A 13,564-nucleotide genomic window follows, 5' to 3' on the forward strand; every position below is an offset into this window, starting at 1 on the left:
AAGTAGCACTTTACTATTTCTAAACCATTCCCCCCCCCCCAAAATAGCGATAGTTACATTGTAAAACTGATATCTGTCAGGAATCCCTGAATAACCCTTCACATGTATATATTTTTTTTTAGTAGACAACCCAAAGTATTGATCTAGGCCTATTTAGGTATATTTCATGCCACCATTTCTCCGCCAAACTTTTTCATAAACTTTAGGTTTCTCACTGAAATTATTTACAAAAAGCTTGTGCAATTATGGCACAAACGGTTGTAAATGCTTCTCTGGGATCCCCTTTGTTCAGAAATAGCAGACATATATGGCTTTGGTATTGCTTTATGGTAATTAGAAGGCTGCTAAATGAAGGGGTTAATTAGGTAGCTTGTAGGGTTAATTTTAGCTTTAGTGTAGAGATCAGCCTCCCACCTGACACATCCCACCCCCTGATCCCTCCCTGACCCCTCTCAAACAGCTCTCTTCCCTCCCCCACTCCAAAATTGTCATTGCCATCTTAAGTACTGGCAGAAAGTCTGCCTGTACTAAAATAAAAGGGTTATTTTAAACTTTTTTTTAGATATATATATTGTTTCTTCAGTGTAGGATCCTCCCTAACCCCCAACCTCCCTGATCCCCATTAAACAGCTCTCTAACCCTCTAATTATTTGCCGACAATTTGTCCAAAATTGTCATTGCTGTCTTAAGTACTGGCAGAAAGTCTGCCTGTACTAAAATAAAAGTTTTTTTTTGTAAAAAAAAATTATATGTATGTATATATATATATATATATATATATATATATATATATATATATATATATATATTGTTTCTTCAGTGTAGGATCCTCCCTAACCCCCAACCTCCCTGATCCCCATTAAACAGCTCTCTAACCCTCCCCCCTCTACCTATTTGCCACATCATAAAAAAAGCAGTTTTTCTTTAGCAAACTGGGTACTGGCAGTCAGCTGCCAGTACCCAGTTTGCTAAAAAAATTGCTTTTTTTAATAAAAAAATTAAAAAAAACCATTTTTCGGTAGTGTAGCTGCTCCCCCTCAATACCATACCCCCCTCCCTCTCCCTCCTTCCCTCTCCCTCCTTCACATAGTACGCTTATGTACACTCCCAGCACTCTTGCGCGCACCTGCCCCCTAAAGAGCTCCCGCCCTCATCTGTGCACTACCGGAAGTCTGAACCTGCGATGGGCCGCCAACCCGCCTCCTTTATATCCCTCTCACACGACCAATGATCGGAACCATCGCTACATCGGTAGTTGCCTAAAGGGTATTGCACAATGCCTCAATTTCAAGGCATTGCTGCAATACCCTGAGAGCGGTGATCATGATCACTTCCAGTGCTCAGTTTGACTGAGGACATGCTATGTATGTCCTTGGCCCTTAACTGTCCTTTCTTTAAAGGACTACATAGCACGTCCTTGGTCATTAAGGGGTTAAAGGGACTCTAAACTCGAAACATTTCAACCATGCCTATAAAAGAATGTTATTTAAACATGTTAGAAATATTTTTGCATGAAAAACCGGGTATGCTTTTTTTATATATTATATTGATAATATATTATTATATATTTTTATTTTGAAGTTGAAAGGAAGTGCATATCTGTATACAACTGGGTTTTAAGGACTGATATCTCACTGGTTTATAAGCAGAATTCTCCCTGCTTTATTGGTGACAGGGACACGCCTATAAAACAAAAACTTATTTTCTGAACTCAAAATGGTGAGTTTTACAAAAACAAAAACAGCAGCAACAACAAAAAAAACTGTATTGCATATTTTAGGTGCAAAAAAAAAAAAAAGAGCTTTACGTCACAGTACCATATTAAGGGCTAGATTACAAGTAAGGCGCAAACATTTTTGCGGAAGCGATATCGGGCGGGATTACATATGCGGCGATGCCAGTTTTTGGTTGAAGTGAGTGATCACATATACGGCGCCGCAAATAAATGCAGTGCATATATTTTACCCGTCACCTGCAGTTTTTACTCCCATAAACTAACAGAACCGGCGTCACAAGTCGGGATCAAATATTCAGTTCAAGGATTTAGGCGGCGAAAATTGAGAAATTTTACTCCATTTTCACCTCGCCACACATAGGCAAGGGCAGCAAGCCTTGCACTGAATATGTATGCAGTGTAACTCCCTGGAAGTCTTAACAAACACCTAACGCATGCGCAATATCTACCTGTCAACCGCCTGTGAGGATTTGTTATGTAATTAATGTGAACCCAGTTGTATCTACTCCACTCAGTCTCACACCAAACCTAGGTACCTTGATAAACTAGGAACCTTATTCTGCTCATTGACTGAGGGTGACCTGTTTAGGTCAAAAGTAAATTACAACTATCTTTAGTTGCAGGAGATATGCACAACAATGTGAATGTGCTAATACTCTCCTAAATAATATAATAGCATTTGCTAAACAATAGATAATCTCTTATATAGAATAAATTATTACTTTATGTAATTGAAGCTCTGTTAGTATCTCTTTAAATAGATTGTAGCTTATCACTCAGGTACAATGCTTGAATGTTCAGGTAAGTAAAGTTCATATGCAACCTTATTTATGAATGCAGCAGGATAGTTATGGCAGTGTATTGTATGCAGAAATAACCAGGATATATGCAGAAGATGTTAAACATGCACACTTTCCATTAGTAACGTATATGTATAAGCTTGAATTGTTAGTATATACAGTCTTTGGAACATATGAAATTATCGTAACTTAAGCAATAACTTTATGTTTAGTACGATACCCAACACTTCATGACCAGCGTGTACTTGTGAAGGCTTTGCTAGCTAGCAATAAGTTGTCCTGAGAAGCAGTGTAGAATCCGGCAACAGAGAGGAGCTGCGACACTGACTCCCGGAGTGCTGATGACGTCAGACGCCGAACTACTGCAGACACGCTGTATGTCAGTTAGCGTTTCAGAATGAAGTATGCTGTCCTGTGATTGATGAGAACTTTGCAGATATAAAGTTAGAAAACCACTTGATGAAAATAGAGAGAGCTTCTTGAAAGTTGTGATCACTCCTCATGCGAATCAAATTACCAAGCATCGTTGAATTAGAGAGGAGGGCTTATAAAGGCATAACGGTCATGTGATATTATGTTTAAAGGGACAGTGAAACGTGGAAAACATGAAGTATAGAGATTGAGAATTACTGTGATATGACAGGACACCCCCCTTAACGATCTGCTCCGCAGATCAGGGTTTGGGACGGTCTGGATGTCTGCGATGAAACAGAGATACCAATCTAGGGGCTGATAAGTTAGTGGATGGTTCCCAAGAATCCTCTTCTGATGAATAATTTTTCCACCGAACTAAATACTGTAGAGAATTCTTATAGAATCTAGAATCCAAAATGGAATCAACTTCATATGATACTTCATCCTCAATGAGTGTCGGAACTTGAGTTGTCAAGACTTGATCTCTGACTGGAACATAAGGTTTCAAAAGGGATACATGAAATGTTGGATGTATCTTAAAAGAATTTGGTAGTTGTAAAGTGACAGCATTAGCATTAACAATCCTAATAATTTTGTAAGGACCAATAAACAGAGAACCAAGCTTTTTACTGGGAATGTGAAGCTTCAAGTGTTTAGAAGACAACCAAACTAGATCTCCCACCTTATACTCAGGAGGTTTCGTTCTCCTTAAGTCATAATAACGTTTTTGCCTTTCTTGAGATTGTAGTAAAATCTGTTTTAGTTGAATGAATCCTTCAGCAATTGTATTCACAGTGTCATTTACCAAGGGACAAGAACTTTCTGATCTTTGAAGAAGATGATAAGAGGGATGAAACCCATAGTTAATGAAAAATGGAGTTGTATTGGTAGATGAATTAATGGTGTTATTATAGGAGAATTCAGCAGTAGGTAGAAGAGAAGACCAGTTGTCTTGCTGAAATGTACAGTAGCATCTTAGATATTGCTCTAAACTCTGATTAGTCCTTTCGGTCTGACCGTTTGTTTGAGGATGGTAAGCTGAACTCAAACGGCGATCAATATGCAAACTAGAACAGAGTTGTGTCCAAAATCGAGAGGTAAATTGTGTACCCCTGTCAGTCGTAATAGACTTAGGTAACCCATGCAATCTGACAATATGTTTGATGAACAAATCTGCTGTTTCTGAAGCTGTTGGCAAAGTGTGAATAGGTATAAAATGTGCCATTTTTGAAAAGAGATCCACAACAACCAGGATGACTGTGTTGTTAGAAGAGGGAGGTAGATCGACAATGAAGTCTAGGGCAATATCTTGCCAAGGTCTGTCAGCGATTGGAAGAGATAAAAGTAAACCATAAGGGTGAATTCTTTGAGATTTACATTTGGTACATACAGCACACCCTTGTATGTACTGTTTTACAGACTGAATCATATGCGGCCACCAGAAATCCCTTTGAATTAAATGAAGAGTTTTCTTGAAACCAGGATGTCCTGAAAGTGGAATATCATGTGCCATAGCTAAAATGTCATTCCTAAGAGATTCTGGAACATACAGTGCATGACCATGGTAGAGAAAACCATCATTACCTTTATGAATCCTAGAATCATTAATCAATGGATCATTCTGTTGTTGTTCTTTGAGAATAGATGTTTTCCCCACTAAGAGGCCAATGAATTTTTCTGGTGGTATTATTGAGTTTAGTTCAGAACTCTCAGTTAATGGAGTTGAATATCTAGATAGAGCATCTGCCTTTGTATTTCTTACTCCTGGACGATAAGTGATTATAAAATCAAATCTAGTAAAGAATAAACTCCATCTGACTTGTCTGGAAGAAAGACTTTTGTTAGTTTTTAGATATTGTAGATTACGATGATCTGTAAATATGATGATTGGAAATCTTGCGCCTTCTAATAGATGTCTCCAAAATTCTAATGCAGCCTTGATGGCTAGAAGTTCTTTTTCCCCAATTGGGTAATTAATTTCGGCCGAATTCATAACCCGAGAATAATATGCGACAGGATGAAGCATGTTGGTAGAAGAATCTCTTTGAGACAGAATGGCTCCTATTGCAAATTCGGATGCATCTACTTCTAATGTATATTGTTTCGATGGATCTGGGAATTGTAGGATTGGAGCGGTAATGAAACTATGTTTGAGAGCGTTGAAAGAATCATCTGCCTGTTGGTTCCAGTGGTATTTGTTATTCTTTCGGGTGAGTAGTGTGAGAGGTTTTGCGATAGTAGAGAAACCTTTAATAAATTTTCTATAAAAATTTGAGAATCCTAAGAATCTCTGGAGCTCTTTCTTATTTTTTGGAATAGGCCAGTTAGTGATAGCTTGTACTTTGTTGTCCTCCATGGATATTCCTTTTGGTGAAATATGATACCCCAGGAAAGAAATAGTATCAGAATTGAATATACATTTTTCTGCCTTAACATATAAGTTGTTCTGTCTTAATCTTGAAAGAACTGTTCTGACATGTTGTATGTGATCCTCTTTGGAATTTGAATAAATGAGAATATCGTCCAAATAAATGACAATGTATGTGTCAAGTAAATCTTTGAAAACATCATTAATGAAAAACTGAAAAGTTGCAGGTGCATTGCACAAACCAAAAGGCATGACACAATACTCATAGAGACCATACCTAGTACGAAAGGCAGTTAACCATTCATCACCTTTGCGAATTCTAATTAAATTATATGCACCTCTTAAAGCCAGTTTGGTGAAAATGGTAGCACCCTGTAACCTCTCTATGAGTTCTGGAATAAGAGGTAAAGGATATCTATTTTTTATTGTACAGTTGTTCAGTTGTCTATAGTCAATTATAGGCCTGAGACTGTCATCTTTATTCTTCACGAAAAAGATCCCGGCACCAGCTGAAGATGTAGAAGGCCGAATAAAACCTTTCTTTAGATTTTCCTCAAGATATCCTTTGAGATGAAGCAGTTCTGGTTCAGAGAGTGGATATATACGACCATAAGGGATTTTACTGTTTGGTTTTAAATCGATAGGACAGTCGTAAGGTCTGTGGGGAGGTAGAGATTGAGCCTCAACCTTATCAAAAACATCATAAAAATCTGAGTACTCTGTTGGTATATTTGTGATATCAACCTGTAATATAGTTTGTGATTGTGTACAGTGTTTTTTACAATATGGTGAGTCGAAGGAAATAGTACCACTATTCCATGAGATGGTTGGTTGATGTTTCTTTAGCCATGAAAGTCCTAGAATTATGGGGTACAAAGGAGAATGAATAACCTCAAAGGTACACAATTCAGAGTGACCTGATGAAAATGTTAATGATAATGGATCTGTATGATGGGTAACAGGACCTGAATTGATAAAAGAACCATCAACGACTCGAATAGGTAATGCAATTAATTTTTTAATTATAGGAATCTTGTGATTTTCAACAAAAGATGAATGAATGAAATTATTAGTTGCTCCTGAATCGATTACCACCTGGGCTTTAAGTTGATGTTGATCCCACTGTAGACAAACAGAAAGAGTAAAGTGAGATGAGTTTTTTATAACAGTCTCATTTAAATGAGCTATCTCTTGCTTACCCTTTTTTGATTTTAACAGAATTGAACACTCCTTTACTCCGTGGTCCTTAGCAGCACAATATAAACAAAGATTATGTTGTCTTCGTCTAGCCTTTTCTTCAGGTTTAAGAGGACCTTTGACAAAACCTATCTCCATAGGCTCATCTGTTGAACGGACAGTGGAAACTGAATGAGAGCTATAGGCTTTCTTGGTAGATAATTCTGATGACCCTCTTTCAATCTTCCTTTCCCTCAAACGACGATCAATAGATATAGACAAGGTCATAAGATTTTCTAAGTCCTTAGGAATAACCACACTTGCCAATTCATCTTTTAGAGCATCCGCTAATCCAATACGGAATTGATTTGTCAAAGCTGGGTTATTCCACTGTGTGTCAGGTGCCCATCTTTTGAAATCAGTTATATATTCTTCTACAGGGCGTCTACCTTGTCGCAAATGTCTGATAGAATTTTCTGCTGAAGCTTGTTTGTCGTGATCTTCATATAGTAAGGACATGGCATTAAAAAATGATTCTAAAGAGTTTAAGATAGGATCTTCTTTCTCATAGTATGCATTAGCCCATGCCTTGGCTTCACCAGTGAGATAAGAAATTACCGTTAGAACTTTAACCCTTTCGGTAGGATAGGTTCTTGGTTTCAATGAAAATAATAAAGTACATGAATTTTTAAAGTCTCTAAATTGAGTTCTGTCTCCAGAAAATCTCTCAGGTGGACATATTTGTGGCTCAGGAGAAACAAGAGGTGATGGTAAAGTTTGAGCAGGTACATGATCCCTAATATATTTTCGTAATTCCTGATTTTCAACTTGGAGGTCTCTAAGACCCTGGATCATTATATCCATATTTTGAGAAAGGGTTCCAACACGGTTGGACAATTCAGTAACATCCATTATAGATACAAGTGGGTTAAGGGTGGCTTGGTAATATGTGAGGATTTGTTATGTAATTAATGTGAACCCAGTTGTATCTACTCCACTCAGTCTCACACCAAACCTAGGTACCTTGATAAACTAGGAACCTTATTCTGCTCATTGACTGAGGGTGACCTGTTTAGGTCAAAAGTAAATTACAACTATCTTTAGTTGCAGGAGATATGCACAACAATGTGAATGTGCTAATACTCTCCTAAATAATATAATAGCATTTGCTAAACAATAGATAATCTCTTTAGATATAGAATAAATTATTACTTTATGTAATTGAAGCTCTGTTAGTATCTCTTTAAATAGATTGTAGCTTATCACTCAGGTACAATGCTTGAATGTTCAGGTAAGTAAAGTTCATATGCAACCTTATTTATGAATGCAGCAGGATAGTTATGGCAGTGTATTGTATGCAGAAATAACCAGGATATATGCAGAAGATGTTAAACATGCACACTTTCCATTAGTAACGTATATGTATAAGCTTGAATTGTTAGTATATACAGTCTTTGGAACATATGAAATTATCGTAACTTAAGCAATAACTTTATGTTTAGTACGATACCCAACACTTCATGACCAGCGTGTACTTGTGAAGGCTTTGCTAGCTAGCAATAAGTTGTCCTGAGAAGCAGTGTAGAATCCGGCAACAGAGAGGAGCTGCGACACTGACTCCCGGAGTGCTGATGACGTCAGACGCCGAACTACTGCAGACACGCTGTATGTCAGTTAGCGTTTCAGAATGAAGTATGCTGTCCTGTGATTGATGAGAACTTTGCAGATATAAAGTTAGAAAACCACTTGACGAAAATAGAGAGAGCTTCTTGAAAGTTGTGATCACTCCTCATGCGAATCAAATTACCAAGCATCGTTGAATTAGAGAGGAGGGCTTATAAAGGCATAACGGTCATGTGATATTATGTTTAAAGGGACAGTGAAACGTGGAAAACATGAAGTATAGAGATTGAGAATTACTGTGATATGACACCGCCATACCCCTACCGCAATAACTAATAATATCTATTAACCCCTAATCTGCCAACCCCTACATCGCAATCTACCTATTAAAACAATTAACCCCTAATCTGCCATCCCCCACATCGCAAAGTATCTAATTACACTATTAACCCCTAATCCGCCATCCTTACTAATAAATAAATTAATTTAACAGATCTGAAGTTGGCTTTTCACAGAGGGAGCGCTACCTGAGCTACAACACCTCCGTTTGCTAAGACCACATTTGGGGAGTCCTTTACCCTGAGCCCGACATACCATTAGTGTTGGGGGAAACTAAAAGAGACGGTAAACTGTCGATATCCTGAGCACACCTGAGTGGATTTATCACGGTATAAAGGGGAACAAGGGACATAATACTCTATGTGAATCGTTGTTTGTAGACATCTTTTAACCAATGCTGTTACATGCATCATATGTTTGAGGGTATATTTGTGAGTGACATTTTTTATCTTTTTTAACAATAAATTGTTAACTTTTTAATCTACACTTAGATCGCGTGTGCACTTTGTTGCGCTGTATTTGTTCTGTTTTTACAGATCGCTTTTGAAATTTGTTGTTTGCTACGGAGATCACACCAGTGAGCCAGAAAGGAGCTGCATATAGGATACACAGGGATCACTGAGTCACAGAAGAGACAATAGCATCTATTTATCAAGCCGTCAACCGCAAATACACTGGAATTCCACAGAGTATTTGTGGCGAGCCTGATTCCCCTTAGTTATCAAACCCTACAGACCGGCAATAGTAGAATTTTGTGACGTAACATACCATCCGTCCGACACAGATCGATGACCGATTGCAAATTCGGCACAATCGGACTACTTTTGCTAGTTATCAATTTTCTACCAGGTACGCTCGCCACTTTTCCGGCCCAGCGTACCTGGTTTTCAATCCGACGCCCTGAAGGCGGCGGATGCCATAGGAATCAATGGGAATCTGAAAGCAGTGACAGCTCATGTTCGCTGCTGCCCGATATCCCTTTGATTCCTATGGTAACGTTTACACCTAACACCCTAACATGTACCCCGAGTCTAAACACCCCTAATCTGCTGCCCCCTACACCGCCGCCACCTACATTATACTTATTAACCCCTAATCTGCCCCCCCTACACCGCCGCCACCTACATTATATTTATTAACCCCTAATCTGCCCCCCCTACACCGCCGCCACCTACCTACATTTATTAACCCCTAATCTGCCGCCCCCGTTGCTGCCACTATATTAAATTTATTAACCCCTAAACCTAAGTCTAACCCTAACCCTAACACCCCCTAACTTAAATATAATTTAAATAAATCTAAATAAATATTTCTAGCATTAAATAAATTATTCCTATTTAAAACTAAATACTTAACTGTAAAATAAACCCTAAGATAGCTACAATGTAACTAATAGTTACATTGTAGCTATCTTAGGGTTTATTTTTATTTTTCAGGCAAGTTTGTTTTTATTTTAACTAGGTACAATAGTTATTAAATAGTTATTAACTATTTAATAACTTCCAAGTTAAAATAAATACAAATATACCTGTAAAATAAAACCTAACCTAAGTTACAATTACACCTAACACAACACTATAATTAAACAAATTCCCTAAACTAAATACAATTAAATACAATTAAATAAAATTTATCTAAAGTAGAAAAAAAACACTAAATTACAGAAAATAATAAACAAATTACAAGATTTTTAAACTAATTACACCTAATCTAATCCCCCTAACAAAATAAAAAATCCCCCCTCAAAATAAAAAAACCCTACCTTACCCTAAATTACAAATAGCCCTTAAAAGGGCCTTTTGCGGGGCATTGCCCCAAAGTAATCAGCTCTTTTACCTGTAAATAAAATTACAAACCCCCCCCAAAAAAAAACCACCACCCACACAACCAACCCTACTGTAAAACCCACCCAATCCACCGTTAAAAAAAAACTAACACTAACCCCTTGAAGATCACCCTACCGTGAGAAGTCTTCACCCAACCGGGCCGAAGTCCTCAACGAAGCTGGGAGAAGTCTTCATCCAAGCCGGGCGAAGTGGTCCTCCAGACGGGCTGATCCAATCAGCCAATAGGATTGAGCTTGCATTCTATTGGCTGATTGGATCAGCCAATAGGATTGAACCGTCATTGTTGAAGAAGACATCGGATGAAGAGGATGCTCCGCGTCGGATGTCTTGAAGATGGAGCCGCTCCATGCCGGATGGATGAAGATAGAAGATGCCGTCTGGATGAAGACTTCTCACGGTAGGGTGATCTTCAAGGGGTTAGTGTTAGTTTTTTTAAGGGGGGATTGGGTGGGTTTTAGAGTAGGGTTGGTTGTGTGAGTGGTGGGTTTTAATGTTGGGGGGGTTTGTAATTTTTTTTACAGGTAAAAGAGCTGATTACTTTGTGACAATGCCCCGCAAAAGGCCCTTTTAAGGGCTATTTGTAATTTAGGGTAGGGTAGGGGTTTTTTCATTTTGAGGGGGCTTTTTTAATTTGTATGGGGGATTAGATTAGATGTAATTAGTTTAAAAATCTTGTAATTTGTTTATTATTTTCTGTAATTTAGTGTTTGTTTGTTTTTTGTACTTTAGATAATTTTATTTAATTTTATTTAATTGTATTTAGTTTAGGGAATTAATTTAATTATAGTGTAGTGTTAGGTGTAATTGTAACGTAGGTTAGGTTTTATTTTACAGGTAAATTTGTATTTATTTTAACTAGGAAGTTATTAAATAGTTAATAACTATTTAATAACTATTGTACCTAGTTAAAATAAATACAAACTTGCCTGTAAAATAAAAATAAACCCTAAGCTAGCTACAATGTAACTATTAGTTATATTGTAGCTAGCTTAGGGTTTATTTTATAGGTAAGTATTTAGTTTTAAATAGGAATAATTTATTTAATGCTAGGAATATTTATTTAGATTTATTTATTTAAATTATATTTAAGTTAGGGGGTGTTAGGGTTAGGGTTAGACTTAGGTTTAGGGGTTAATACATTTAATATAGTGGCGGCGACGTTGGGGGCGACAGATTAGGGGTTAATAAATATAATGTAGGTGGCGGTGGTGTAGGGGGGGCAAATTAGGGGTTAATAACTTTATGTAGGTGGCGGAGGTGTAGGGGGGGCAGATTAGGGGTTTAATAAGTATAATATAGGTGGCGGTGGGCTCTGGGAGCGGCGTTTTAGGGGTTAAACACTTTATTTAGTTGCGGCGGGGTCCATGAGCGGCGGTTTAGGGGTTAATACATTTATTAGATTTGCGGTGGGGTCCGGGAGCGGCGGTATAGGGGGTAAAACAGTATAGTATAGTGTGGGTGTTTAGTGACAGGGTACCAATAAAGCTGTGAAAAAGCCGAAGAGCAGCGAGATCGATAACTGTTAGTTAACAACAGTCCGCTGCTCATCGCACCATACTTGGTGCGCGGCTTTTTGACAGCTTCTTCCAGGCGGCAACATTTTCATCCAGCACGGGGACATTTTCTATCTTCATCCGCAGCGAAGGCAGCGCAGAGCGGAGGTGGCTGTGGAGCATGACCAGCAGCCGTGCAGAAATCCAGCGTGGAGGATCCTCTTCATGCGATCACCGCCACGCAATGAAGATTGAATGCAAGGTACCTGTTTTATATTTGGGGTTCAAATCAGCCAATAGGATGAGATCTATTAAAATCCTATTGGCTGTTCAAATCAGCCAATAGGATTTCAGTAGCTCTCATCCTATTGGCTGATTTGGAAATGTCAACCAAAAGGAATGCAATAGGATTTTTTTGTTTTAAACTTATGCGCCAACAGATCTTAAACTGCCGTAAGTCACTGGCGACTCCAGAAATATGTATTTCCGCACATTTCTGAACATCGCCAGTTTATCCTACTTACGGCAGTTTATGATCTGACGACCCGTATATGTGATTCACCTGATGTGCGAGTTGAACTTACGGGCGACGCGGGTTTCAGCAGTTGCGCTGAAGCCTGCGCCACATATGTAATCTCGCCCATCGTGTTTTCGCAAGCCTTTTTAATTGCATTGATATTACAAGTTGAGTGCAATCGCAATTTACGCTGCAACCGTTACCATGATCTAAGAACTGTGGTTAACTGTTTTCTGAAACAAAAAAGTTTCACAAAACAAATCAATAATACATTACAAAGTACAGTTACACTCAGATTAACACTGTCTAATAAAAATTGTTTAAAAAAATATTGCACACAAAAGTTATAAGGGCTCAAAGTTATGAGATCTCGAGTGTTCGGAGGGAAAAAGCCACCACAAGTACTTTAACATTGCAATACATACAGATACATTGCTAATTGTATGTATATATAGATATGTTTATATATGTGTACATATATATTAATGTATTTATATGTGTTTATATGTTTTGACAGACATATATAACATATAAGGGCATTAAAGCCCTTTGCCATTAAGTACATAACACATAATTATGCAATATTCATATTTAATAAAGATTTTAACTATGTATTTACTGTAAATATTTCACATTTGCTAATGCAAATATGCTGGGTGTTTTTCGCGATGGGTGTTTTTTACAACATATTTCTCTCTCACTCTTGACTTCCTGACTTAATTTGTGTCAAACATCTTATACCTCTATTTCTGTTTTAAATTTGTCTATTACAAAAAAAACCCTGATTCAATCAAAATGTGAAAAATAAAAAGTAATTTTCCAATTCAGTGATCTCAATTTGCCACCAAACTTCACTTTGACTTTTAATAATTATATGTAAAGGATGTTGTATTCCATAAAAGTACCGTTTTGAGCAGGTATGGTCTTTTTTTTTTGTTGTTGATGAAATTAAATGTCTAATTTTCTAGTACGTGACTTAAAGAGATATTAAAAATATTTTTTTTAAAGTAGAATGTAAAGTTAGACATTTTAAAATAAAAGGTTAGGTGTGCATTATATTTTTATGTAATGCATACACACACAGAAACAATTACACACACACATGTATATATATATATATATATATATATATATATATATATATATATATATATATATATATATATATATATATATATATATATATATACAGTATATATATATATATATAAAACCAGGAGAAGTGAAAAATTATAGCATAAATTAATTAGTT

Source organism: Bombina bombina, chromosome 6 (assembly GCF_027579735.1).
Source record: "Bombina bombina isolate aBomBom1 chromosome 6, aBomBom1.pri, whole genome shotgun sequence".
NCBI classification, from domain to species: domain Eukaryota; kingdom Metazoa; phylum Chordata; class Amphibia; order Anura; family Bombinatoridae; genus Bombina; species Bombina bombina.